The following is a 12,515-nucleotide window of genomic DNA, read 5'->3' as shown; positions in this document are numbered from 1 at the left end:
GTTATTCTCCACAGTCTCCAGTTTGTAGTGATACCCCATTGGCTCAATCTTTTCCTGTGAATGCAAAATAATACCAACTCATCATAATACTGAGCTGTTTACTACGCCAAGAATGTGAAAACCTGTCCGTTTTCCATTTTATAGGACTACAGTGACAACGTATTACAGTGCTAGATTTCAATGTGTGGGTTTCAACCATGGAAACAATTACTTATGCATTGGTTCAACATTTCCTCGATTATGCAATGAATTCATTTTCCTGCTTATATTTTTGGATTTGTGGGCTATGCTTAAACGAGAATGGAAAATGTGCCTTAACCAAGCAAAGATGAACAGGAAAAGGGTAGGAAAAAATATGAGAACATATGTAATACTTCCCCTTTCGTTAAAAAAAATCTTTTAATGAACCAACTCAAGTGTGATATAGTAAATCACTGAAATATACTTCTATTGCAGTGTGTACTTGGTAGCTTACTAAGACCCTGATCTACAAATGTAGTTTTGGCCATAAAACTGTGTTTAAGGCTAAAAATACTTCGGTTTACGTCTGCTATCAATCCACAAAAAGATTCTTGGCAGACAAAAATTGATGTACTACTGCTGATTTTATTTCCACGAGGGCGGAGTACTTGGCAGAACTAAACCTCATGCTATTTTTGAGATATGGGTGTTACAAGGCGTGGCTTGTCTTGTAAGTTTACGAACGCCCACAAACATGTTTGTGGGCGTTTACATACTCAAATCTGAACCCTTCCCACCCGAGAAATGATTGTAAATTTACTCCAATGAAAGGCAGAGCAACTCACCTTCCAGGATTACAAAAACGGGCTCACATTTAGGTTTGGTGTCAGTATAAGGGAAGGTTTTTTTCACAGGGACGCATCTCCCTGTGGGAATAGAAAAAATGTACTTTTGCACTTTGTGCTTCATTCCCACTGTGCTTAAATCTATGCTATGTACATTTCTGCACAAGGGAAATAGGATTTTTGGGAGATGTCATAACATTCAACATAGTATTGTAATACATTGTTTACCCAAGGTACCGGATGACTTCTGGGTTCCCTTGTTATGTAGAAACATTCCAAATAGTATTTCAGAAAACCTGCACCCCGTACCAGTCTGCACCCATTTGTAAACATACTTTTATTGAAGCAGATGACCACTTTATTCTTGAATAGGGTCCAGATTACTTAAGATGTAACCACTTAATAGTTATCAATAGTCACATGTATACCAACCATCATGTGGTGCTTGCCACAGTATAAATCACTCCTTACTTTTTTATATAATTACTATTAAAACAGCTTCTAAGTAATTGTTAAATTCTCCATGGAAGTTGTGTGGTATCTCATCTTTAACACATTCACGTTATCTGTCCATGTCATCGCCATTTCTTTGTATTCTTTTCGCACCAGTGACAACTAGTAGTGCTTATCTCCTGACTGTTCCACAACCCCAGCGTAATACATTATCTCCTTCTTAAGAAGCCCATAGTCACCCGTATCTCCTCATCAGATAAAATATATACTTTATTCTCTCATGCCTAGTACACCGGCCTTTACACATCTTGTCACTTTCCACTAATCTTTACCATATTTTGGTCCATTTGCCAGAAATTACCTGTTTATTTTGGATTTGTGAGATTAATAAACACTATAAATTAATTAATTTATGTTATCTGATAGAGACTTCAAGCTGCAAATTCCTTACCATAGAATTATCCCCAGACGTCAGATTGGATCCAGAATTTTGGTGGTTGCAGTTCATCTGCGAAGATCAGGGGTGACAGTCTTCCCCAATCTCAACGACTGTCTCTTGAAGGTGGGCTCACCCCAAGCTGTTGTCTCCCACCTCCAGACTATGGTGGACCTCCTGCATTTTCTGGGTTTTGCTATCAACGTGCTGAAGTCACACTTTACTCCCTTTCAGACGCTCCCTTTCATGAGAGCTGTTCTGGACAGTTGCATTTTCTGGCCTATCCTTCCAAACAGCGAGTCCAGGAAATACATGCTACAATACAGACGTTTCAGCCTTTTTCCTGCATTTCGGTGAGACTTACGCTGCCGCTGCTGTGCCTCATGGCCTCTTGCATCCTGTTTGTGACACATGCCAGCTGCGAGATGAATGCTTTGAAATGGGACCTGAAGTTCCAGTGGGAGCAGCATCAGGGATATCTCGTCGGTGTGGTCCAGATCTTAGAGGGAACTACAAAAGATCTGCAGTGGTGGTTAACGAACCACGATTGGGTCAGTGGCAGACCACTCTCCCTTTCCCAACCAGATCTGACAGTGGTGACAGATGTCACTCCTGGAATGGGGTGGCCATCTGGGAGAGACGACGATCAGAGGCCCATGGTCACTGGCAGAATCCAAACTCCACATCAACCTTCTGCAGCTCCAGGCCATCTGGCTGATAATAAAAGCCTTATTATCCTCCATCAAGGGAAGGCTAGTGCAGGTGTTCACGGACAGCATCAGTGCCATGTGGTATTACAACAAACAGGGCGGGGTGGGGTCATGGACCCTTTGTCAAGAGGCCCTGCATCTCTGGACATGGCTAGAATGTCTGTGCATTTCCCTGGTGGTTCAACACCGGTGGGGTCTCTGAATGCCAGGGTGAACTAACTCAGCCTAAGATTTCATGCGGATCACAAATGGTGTCTCCATCCAGAGGTGGTACAAAGGTCTTTTTTCAGCAGTGGGGAGAACCTTGGTTAGATCTGTTCACCACCGTCAAGAACGTTCAATGTCAACAGTTCTGCGCACTGGAGTTTCCAAAGCAGCTCTCGCTCTGAGACGCTTTTCGTCTCGAGTGGAGCACAGGCCTTTTGTACACCTTTCCACCTATACCACTCCTGCCCACATTTTTCAAGAAGATCGGGAACGACCGGGCCCAAGTCATCCTTGTGGCTTCGAACTGGGCTCAGAGAGTTTGGTATCCTGAACTGTTAAGCATGGCCATCGGTCCTCCAATCAGGTTGCCCCTTCGGGAGGATCTTCTGTCAAAGCAGTAGAGAAGGGTCCCCCACCCAAACCTGTCAATGCTCTACCTTCTTGCATGGACATTGAGCGGCAACAGTTGACCGCTTTCGACCTACCACCTGAAGTCTGTAGTGTTATTCTGGCAGCCAGGCATCCCGCCACCAAAACTGTATACGCCTGCCGTTGGGGCAAGTTTGTGACATAGTGTGCAAAAAAGAAGGTAGAACCCTTTCTGCTCCCTTTTGTCAGGTTCTTCTCTTTATTATTTCCCTTGCCCGGCAAGACTCTGCTCCGGGCACCTTAAAAAGTTACCTTTCTGCTTTCTCAGCCATTCTGCAGTTGCCTAACCAGCCATCCCTCTTCAAATCCTCTATTGTGCAGAGGGTCTTGAAAGGTTTGCAACATTTGTTTTCTCCTTCTCCCTTTAGAATGCTTCAGTGGGACCTTAATCTTGTCCTGACGTTCCTGATGTGTGCTCCCTTTGAGCACTTGCTCATATGTCCACTCAGGCTCCTTACCATCAAGATACGAGAATCAAAAAGGGCCTTGACTCCTTACTCAGAAAGGCTGAGTCCAACTATAATTATAAATCAAAAACAAAAGCCACTACTGAGACTTAATTCCAAAACCACTGGAGTTTCAACAAAAGGGTGTTTCGATTCAAGCAAAAACAACCTATTTATAATTTCAATCAAATTTATTCTTTTTCATGCAAATGTCACTTTTCTTATAACAGCACCTAAGTTATTGTGCATGGAAAATACAGAATACAAAAAGCATACAATGATATATACAATATATACAAACATTTAAGAAAACGATTTCAAACACACTTGGCCATACATTCATACACCATTCATTCACAACAATAGAACTAGTGATATTAGAAAACACTACGTCCAAGCAACGGAAAGCAATTCAGTCCAAAATATTTCTTTTCATATTTTTTGCAAAATTATTATAGATGATATTTTCACAAGATGTCTTGTGACCCAAATTAAATGCAAAAAAAGAGATTGGCCAGATGCTGGACGTAAACAAAGTGGTCGACGCGTTTCAAACCCCTATAATTAAGGTGGGGTTCTCCTCAGGACCAGGTAGGTTCTGAAACAATAGAAATATCGGGATTTAGCGCATATGTCTAGAGCATAAACAACTGCCACTTAAGAAGGGATCGACTCCCTGTGCTCAGCTGAGGCTTCCTACCTTATATCAAGATAAGGAACATGGTCAATGGTAGATACTGGAGAATTCAGTCGTTGTATTTTCCAAGAGGATGTTATGACAGCAGCTGTGCAGAGAAACAACAAACGTGACAACATTTACTCTTGTGTCACACTATCGCATTCAAACATTACTACAATGTGCCTGTAACGAGCTGATGCGGGGAGCTGTCGAACTTACCCGCTCCGCTTCAGTTCTGTGTATGCTGCTTAATGATGAGTCTTCAGGGCGTGGGCTCCTATTCTATAACTGTAGGACGACAAACGTGTTAGCTGTGTGGCGCTTTAAGGCTGGCATCGTAGTTTAGCTGCAAGGCAGTGCAACGTACCAGTGCAAAACGGCGAGCGCGGTCCTGCTCCTTAGGCGGTTTCCATGTTAGACACGCCAGTATTCCTCAGATGGAGGCGTGGCCACCACAGTTCCTGGATATCCACCTCTGTGCAGGATTTCTGGGATATGTAGTTCAAAAGGTAGTTTCTGCAAAACAGAAAAGTGAAACCCGGACTGGACTCGGCAATGAAAAATTCGGCAATGAAAAGTTACACAGTGGGCTTATAGATTTCGGAAATTTCATTTAGCCCCCGTGTGGCAGTGTTAAATTTCATTATTAGCATTGCCTCGCGTTGGGACAATTGGGCATCAATGTCCCCTCCTCTGGGTTTTTTTTCGATTTTAGACAAAACTGTCCAGCGCAAGTCTGAATTTTCATGGTTGCACTTAGCCCAGTGGTTAACTAGTGGGGCGTTTTCGACTTTCCTACGGATACGTGATTTGTGTTGCGTAATCCTGTTTCTGATTTCCTGTGAGGTTTTTCCTATGTAGACTAGAGGACATGGGCACACGATTGCATAGACGACGTTTTTTGATTTGCAATTAGTGAAGGTGTCATGTTTCCAATGGATATTGTCAAATGAAAATACAGAGTCCTCAATAGTCTCCCCACAACAAGTACAAGTGCCGCACTTGTGGTGTCCTTTAGGTGGAGGTAATCCGAATAGACTTTGTAGTGTGGGAGCCTTAATAGTGGGTAAAGCCACCCTCACCACATAATTAGCCACACTTTTGTCCTTTTTGTATGCAAATAACGGTGGAACAGAGAAATCTTCGTGCAGATTTTTTAGCAGGTGCCAGTTTGCTGTGATCAGCTTTCTGTGTAAGTTAGTTGCAGGACAAAAAGTGGTCACACAGACCATTCTTTTGACGTCCGGCTTCGTTCTTTTTTCAAGCAGAGTCTCACGAGGGGTCCACCATGCTCGTTTGAGCGAGTTTTTCAATAGCTTTTTAGGGTACCCTCTCTGCATGAGTCGATGTTTCAATTGCTCTGCGTGTCTAAAATACTCTTCCTTATTGGAGCAATTTCTGTGAATTCTCAGAAATTGCCCGAACGGCAGGTTTTGTTTCAGGCTCCGAGGGTGATTGCTAGAAAAATGCAACGCCTTATTCCTGTCAGAAGGCTTTCGAAACAGTGTTGTACTTAAACCTCCATTAAAAGGTTCTACCTTAACGTCCAGGAAGTTGATGGATTCATTAGATGACGTCACTGAAAACTGAATATCAGTCGTCCTTGAATTCAGCCAGCTCACGAATAGTCCAAGGTCTTCTTGTTCTCCTGTCCAGACCATGAACACATCATCAATATATCTCATATAATGAGAAATGTTGCTGCTGTAAGGGTTAGTTTGGTAAATGAATTTCTCCTCAAAAAGTCCCATGAACATGATGGCTAGCTCTGGGGCAAAGGGGCAACCCATCGCCACCCCCTTGATTTGGTAGAAGAATTCAGCGTCGAACGTAAAGAAGTTTTTTTGCAGGGCAAACCGTGCAAGGTCAAGTATAAAGTTGGTGGGCACTCTGACCGGTCTCACCCTTTTCTCCTTACCATCAAGATGGCATCCTCGTGGCAATAACATCTGCCTGGAGAATCAGTGAACTTCAGGCTTTGTCATCCAAGCCTCCATACCTAAATATATACCCGGAAAAGCTGGTTCTACGGAGAAGAGCCTCTTTCTACCGAAAGTCGTAATACCCTTTCATGTACGCCAGTCCATCACTCTGCCTACTTTTTATGCACCACCACATCCCTTTTCTGGAAGAGGAGCGACTTCACTGGCTGGAACCAAAAATAGCATTGTCATTCTACTGCCCGCACATGAGAGTTCCTGTGGACAAGCAACTCTTCTCGGGGTATGTTGGAGCAAAGAAGGGAAAGGTCATGCAGTAGCGGACCATCTCCTGATGGATTGTGCTATGCATTCAAATCTGCTATGCATTGACCAAGAAGGAACCCCTGAGAGCTTGCATGCGCATTCCACCAGAGCCAAGGCTTAGACCACTGTGTTAGCACGCGGAGTTCTGTCCTGGACATCTGCCAGGCAGCAGCATGGGCTTCTTTGCACTCGTTCACAAAGGTTTGTTGGGATGGACAATTTGCCTGTTAGGTCCTGCTGGACTTTTTGGGATGTAATTGTTTAGCAGATCCACCTCCGGGGAGGTCTTGCTTGGGTATCTATTCTAAGGTAAGGAATCTGTGGCTAGAATGCTCTATCAGATGAATAAGTTACTTACCTTCAGGAATGCCTTATCTGGTAGAGACTCTATCTAGCCACCGATTCCTTTCCGACCCACCCATCCTCCCCGCGAATTTCAAGGGCCAGGGCTTTCCTCTTTCACAGCCTTAGTTTTCCACACCAGTGGTCCATGTTATTCATGGCTCTGCGCTCCTGGCGTGGAAAGACAGAAAAAGAAACTGACATCAGAGGACTGGTGGTGGCGACTATATAGGCAATGTGCATGCCCCTTGGAGACGATTGACAGCTCCTACTGGCGGGCAGGGATACTGCTCATGAAAAAATGTCCCTATCTACTCATGGGGATAATTCTAAGGTAAGAAATCTGCGGCTAGATAGTCTCTACCAGTTAAGGCATTTCCGAAGGTAAGTAACTTGTTCTATTTTTAATCAAGTGATTGATGGCACCGAACATTGTCTCTGTACAACTAAATACAGATTAAAAGTGCACATAAAAGTAGACACTCAACCTCTTTCAGGGTCTTCCTAGAATGTATTAAGTTAAATAGAAATCACATTCTAAGTGCACACGATTTATTATATAGCACAACCATAGTTTATTAAATAGCAATTCTCACACCGACCCTTGGTCATCATGAATACCCTGACAATTCAGCTCCTTTCAACACTTGCTTATTATGAAAACAGTAAATGCTCAATTCAAGTACAAAAGGTTAAGCAACAAAAACCCACTTCTTCAGAAGCAGGACAGATTCTTCCTACAAATTAAGTTAATAAAAAACAATCTAAAGTGAACTTCTTACTACTCAAATAATGGTCTTAGCCCTTCCAGATGATTATGAAAGATGATGCGTAAAGTCTCAGGATCGAGAGAGATGTGAATTCTCTAATGTTGAAATGGTACTGAGAAAGATTAGATTAGTCCTCTAGGCTTTGTTGAGCATCGAAATCCTAATTATGGATACTCTTATGCGTGCATCTGTTTTTGGTTTTGCTGCCATCAAAGTTGATCACGAATGTATGCCCTGTGAACGCTCCACAGGTACACATCAGACTCCTTTTCTGACTGAGGAACAGGGTGCCACTCATACATTCAGAATCTGTCACCTGCTTTCACGCACATTTACGTTTGTTATTTGTAAATATCTATTAAAATGGATTATTTCAAGAAAAAAAACGAATTCTTAAATGTGTGTTCGTGTATTAATTGACCTGATTCCAAACATCCAACAAAAATCTCTAGCTGTATGTGTTACTTGAGTACTCATGTTTTCAAAGGAGTGTTGCTTTTTTATGTACTGCTTACTACACTTTCCTGACAATTCGAATTACTTTAAGAATTACAACTAGTTAACTTATTGCAGATCCCAATCTCAAAAGGATGTTGTTTTCTTGAGTTTGTGTCAGAGACCTTGTGGGATCGAGCGAAGGTATAGATTGATTCTGTGGCAGATCTCAGGAAGTATGTTTTATTTTATGTGAACCCGAAGAAACCCGCTGTAATATGTTAGACAATTGAAACATGAATTCATGTCAAGCAGACCAATGGATAAAGAGTGCCGAGCACCTTTATGTATGTCTATACATGTATTTTATATTTAATGGTTTAAAATAAAAATAGGATTACGTTGGTAAGACTGCTAATCCTAAAACTGTGTCTGGCCAGACAACAGAAAGGATAGTGTTATAGGGTTTATTATTCACCAATAATCTACATTTGTTTAGAGCCCTCTCAAAGCACAGTCTCACACTCAGACTTCTGTACACGCTACCTCGAACAAGGGTTGGTGCTTAGCTGGTAGACTTAAACACTGGAAGGATTTTGCATCAGTGCAATTGCCTAACTGAAATATTGGCACTACTCAACCTTCCAAAATGCCAACTTCTCCCAATTAAGGCCTGTAACTTAATCACACCAGACTGTTTTTTTTAATGATTCAACAGTATTTAAAAGACCAAGATGGTTATGTGTGGGTTGTGGTTAGTTTGTAAGTCTTTCCAGGCATGCGCTTTCTTACGTAAAAGAACCGTGATTAAAGTTGGTTATATGTCACTGATCTTTTTTTAGGCACGCCGCATCCATGCTGCTGGTGTATTAGTCACTCCGAGTTTGCCACTGTGTCTTGAAGTTTAAGTCCTTTACGTCCCTTGCATCTCCATGGGGTTTTGTGATACTTCTGCTCTCTACCACTCCTATGACTAACTTGTCTGAATCCCTCGGTTGTGGTCACTCCCCACTTTTTCCTGGCTTACAGTGGCTTTGGTTTCCTGTGCTTTGCATCCAGCATCTTTTCCCACCCACTCTGGGTTAATGCCCTCTCCTTTCATCTTCTTCGGGCTTCTCCCATTAACTGCCCTGAATTTCTACTTACGTCTCGCACATACAGCTCTCTTGGCTGCCAACCACCCTTAAATCAAATCTAAAAACACTTTCTTCTTACGAGAAAGAATAATGTCCCAAATCCGAGCAACAAAACTATGAATTTTTGTTATGGTTTTGTTCTCTACCTAGTTGGTACCGTCATTTCCACACCTTCAGTTTCATAGTAGTGAATGACTCTGAAGGCAGTGCGAGTAAATAGACTGTACCACCATCACTGTTGTTAATTTTGTTTCAGCACTTTGTTTAACGAGTGATGTCGATTGTTGCATTTGGGTACTCTCAGACGAATTCAGATAACAGTTGCTGAGGAGCTCTATGTGTGTCATGCCTTTCCCACTCCCGATGAAGATGTGGCATCGGAAAGGAAGGAAATTCCATCTGTAGATGGAAGATCTACAGAACCACACTTTCTTGTGGACACATAGTAAGCTCCAGTTAATATGCAACCAAGTGGTCGGCACTATCAAGAATCAGTGAAGTGTTTACCTCCCCTGGCTTCTAGGAGACCCCTCAGGTTTCTGACTGTGGTATCACATTAGAGAATAATTGCCAAAACATAGGATGCATGTTCAGCTTTAAAGTGTGGCTATTTGAGTTAATGTGCATTGTCCAAAGTAGAAATGCTGCACTGAGGTTACAGAATTTTGTATGCAACGCTTTTTTATTGCAATGTTTAGTTAAAGAAACGTGGATATAGTGAGAAAAATAGAGCTTTACATCGTAAACGACACACCCCATTGGCTAAGCCAGTAGTTTGAGCTTTTCTATAGTGACAAAGATTTTTCTAGCTTACTAACAGGTAGAAGGTGGTCTGCAGTAAAGCAGGCATACCCCAGAAAGAGAAAAGGTGCAACACGAGTGCCCGTGCACAAACACAAATATAGTACAGTGCAATCAGTAACACAAGATTATTTACACATTCACGTAGGACATGTACTGCATCAAAAGCAGAGGCAGTACAAGCTTTATCTATACGCCCACCCATGCACACTCAATGTAACTTAACCATTTCACTAACAGGCACACACACGATAGCCCCAGCACAACTCAAAAAACTATACTTGACACACGCACAATCACTCCCACCACTAAACAAGCATTGGCAAAGCCTATAGGTCTTGATTTTGCTAGCGTTTGAGCTATCAGTGTTGTAAATGACAGTGTCTTTAATCCGTATGTTTTGGGGTGGCGTGGATGTTGTGATGTGGAGTTGAATTATGTGGGTTGTATTGGAATTGTGTGGCGTGGAATTGTGTGTGGAGTGGTTTGTGTATTGGAATTATGTGGCATGGGGTGCAGTGTAATTGTGTGGATAGTAATTATGTGGTTTTGAGAGTACTAGAATTATGGGGAGAGGGATTGTGTGCCATGGAGTGTAACTTTGTGGAATTTTTTGGGGGAGTGGTATGTGGTGGAGTTTAATTTTGTGGTGTGCTATTGAATTTTGTGGCATGATGTTGAATTCTGTAGTGTGGATTGGATGTATGTGGTATGTTGTGTAATTGTGTTGTTGAGGTGTATGTGGTGTGTTGTTGAATTAAGTGTTGTGGAATGTAAATATGTGGAGTTTAATTGTGTGAAGTGGAACTGGTATAACAGTGTGAGTCAGCCATGTCACAATAATGGATATTAACTTGCCCGTGGCATTTTGAAAGATGGCATACGGCCATTACACTTAAAACCACCTGATCCTGTTGGCCAATCACATTATGGGACGTTGAGGCACATACCCCCCCTTCCCTACCGATGGTTAGTGGCACCAAAATGTATCCACACCGCAGGGGGCAAACCCCTGGAATAAGGCAAGGTTCTAAAAGTTAGCTTAGCTAGCCTAGGCAGAGCAATTTATAAACAGCACACTACTAAAAGTATTTTACTTATTGATTTCCGATCATTGATTTATTAGCTGATGCACTACATTATAGCTTTAAATGGCAGACACCATCACTCATTTTGTATCCCAGTGATGTTGTGATTTTCCTAACGTCAGCTTAAATACCCGGATATTGTGAAATAAACTAGTACTCTGAGTTTCAAACCTGAACAAGTAATTTAGGACTGAGAGCCTTGAGTAAAAACAGGACTCTGAGCCAGCTCGCATTATTGATCGGCTAAAGTCCTGGCAGATGCCACATCCCACACATCCATGCATAATTTACTGCTGGATTCTTTTTGCAGTTTTGTATAGCGCGAACTCGACCCGAAGGTATTGGAGCGCTTTATAGGAGCACCAGTTATTACACAAGGACACGTTCATTTTTAGTAGGCACTGGGACATTAAGTGAATCGCCCAAAGTCATAGGATGTTGAGCTGACGCTGAGACTGGAGCTCTAAAGTCAGCCGGACTGGCCGTTACACCACCACCTCTCCACTAAGGGAATGGATTGCTTGTTACAACTGTACTAGAAATTTCTCCAGGCACCAAGTCTCCCTTTCCTGCTATGCTATGGGCTAGCATTGATGAATGTGAAGTGGGTAAACAAAAAGTATAAATATGTACAAACAATAGCCTAGCAAGGCAACCATGGGTTTTGATGCGAACAGGGCAAATATGTCCCTGCATGTGACCCTACACTTCCCATCTGTCTTCAGTTTATCAATGTTTTTTATATTTTTCTCCCTCCTTTCACCCTTTTCTGCCCCTTGTTATTTCTTTCTCTGGGTTAAAGCTGATGATGAAAGAAAAAAAATCCCAGTCATGTGGCTGACTCTCTTCCAAACCTAGTGGCTTTTAACAGAGGCTGGCATGTTTAGAAATGTTGGGGCTGGTTTTATGCTGAAACCTTAGCATATGATATAAATCTCATCCGCTTTGTTTTAAAAGGATGGCAAATATACTGGAGGCAGCTATCCATTACAAGTCTACTCTGTTACTGTACCTTTCTATGAACTTGTCGACATCCCGGCATCCCCACCGCCCCAAACTCGCATATGTGGCATCACCGCAGTGAGCAAAACAAGGGATATTTGTATGCAACGAAGCTTGCATAGAAGGAAAAGCCTACCTATCCTTCTAGGTATGTGCGCCCTAAGAAGACCGCCTCTTTTAAATGGTTTGTATGCCCTTTGACAGTACAAGCAACTAAGAATTCCTAGACAGCGAAGAAGACATTTTTGCATGACGCTGCCTGTTAGACACCACCTTTATCGGATGTGGCTTTTATGTTCCTGCATACCTTTTAGTAAACATCGGAAAAAGTCATAGAATAGATACAATACTTTTCTCGACCCATCCTGTACATCAAATTACCTTAGCCATTTTCTCTGACTGTTTGGGATAAAGGCCACTTTTCTTTACCAAAAGCCTAGATGTTTTTCACCTTATTATTACACAGCTGAATTTTCTTGCTGTGCTCAGTTGTTGAACTTTAGCACAATTCTGGGCAAAGACAAAACAT

General features: G+C 42.3%; 1 protein-coding gene across 9 annotated transcripts in view; it reads left to right on the top strand.

Moving 5' to 3' along the window:
• Positions 1 to 12,515, top strand: part of FMNL2 (formin like 2) — a 569,063-nt gene that overhangs the window by 401,870 nt on the left and 154,678 nt on the right. The window lies entirely within an intron of this gene.

The sequence above is a fragment of the Lissotriton helveticus genome, chromosome 3_1, assembly GCF_964261635.1.
Source record: "Lissotriton helveticus chromosome 3_1, aLisHel1.1, whole genome shotgun sequence".
Lineage (NCBI taxonomy): Eukaryota > Metazoa > Chordata > Amphibia > Caudata > Salamandridae > Lissotriton > Lissotriton helveticus.
This window is presented reverse-complemented; position numbering and strand designations above follow the sequence as displayed.